At 39.9% G+C, this 1,127-nt stretch overlaps 1 non-coding gene across 1 annotated transcript; it reads left to right on the top strand.

Moving 5' to 3' along the window:
- Positions 1-438: 438 nt before the first annotated feature.
- On the top strand, positions 439-542 carry LOC127742495 (small nucleolar RNA R71). The gene has a single exon (XR_008003778.1). It is a non-coding gene; the product is annotated as a small nucleolar RNA R71 (small nucleolar RNA).
- Positions 543-1,127: the final 585 nt, after the last annotated feature.

The raw sequence follows: 1,127 nt of genomic DNA, 5'->3' as shown, positions 1-1,127 counted from the left end.
CTTTTGTTGATCCTTCCATGAGAAATTTGGATGGTTTCTCCATGATGAATTATAGGTGTTTCCATAAGGTTCACCCATGTAATTAACCTCTGCCATTGCAGGGTTCTCAAGATCATAAGCTTCTTCAGAAGCTGCCTCTTACCATTCAGACTTTGAGAGATCATGTTGACTTGCTGAGCCAACACTTTGTTCTGAGCCAATATGGTATTCAGAGCATCAATTTCAAGAACTCCCTTCCTCTGAGGTGTCCCATTATTCACGGAATTCCTCTCAGAAGTGTACATGAATTGGTTATTTGTAACCATGTCAATGAGTTCTTGAGCTTCTGCAGGTGTTTTCTTTAGGTGGATGGATCCACCTGCAGAATGGTTCAATGACATTTTTGAAAACTCAGATAGACCATAATAGAATATATCTAATATGGTCCATTCTGAAAACATGTCAGATGGACACCTTTTGGTCAACTGCTTGTATCTTTCCCAAGCTTCATAGAGAGATTCACCATCTTTTTGTTTGAAGATCTGAACATCCACTCTAAGCTTGCTCAGCTTTTGAGGAGGAAAGAATTTATCCAAGAAGGCCGTGACCAGCTTCTCCCAGGAGTCCAGGCTGTCTTTAGGTTGTGAATCCAACCATATTCTAGCTCTGTCCCTTACAGCAAAAGGGAAAAGTATGAGCCTGTAGACTTCAGGATCAACTCCATTCATCTTAACAGTCTCACAAATCTGCAAGAACTCAGTTAAAAACTGATAAGGATCTTCAGATGGAAGTCCATGAAACTTGCAGTTCTGTTGCATTAGAGCAACTAATTGAGGTTTCAGCTCAAAATTGTTTGCTCCAATGGCAGGAATGGAGATACTTCTTCCATCAAATTTGGACGTTGGCTTTGTGAAGTCACCAAGCATTCTCCTTGCATTATTGTTGTTGGGTTCGGCTGCCATCTCCTTCTCTTGTTCTAATGTTTCCGAAAGGTTACTTTTAGATTGTTGTAATTTAGCTTCTCTTAGTTTCCTCTTCAGAGTCCTTTCAGGTTCAAGATCAATTTCAACAAGAGTGCCTTTTTCCTTGTTCCTGCTCATATGAAAGAGAAGAAAACAAGAAAAGAAAAGGAATCCTCTATGTCACAA

This window comes from Arachis duranensis, chromosome 1 (genome assembly GCF_000817695.3).
Source record: "Arachis duranensis cultivar V14167 chromosome 1, aradu.V14167.gnm2.J7QH, whole genome shotgun sequence".
Classification (NCBI taxonomy): Eukaryota; Viridiplantae; Streptophyta; class Magnoliopsida; order Fabales; family Fabaceae; genus Arachis; species Arachis duranensis.
This window is presented reverse-complemented; position numbering and strand designations above follow the sequence as displayed.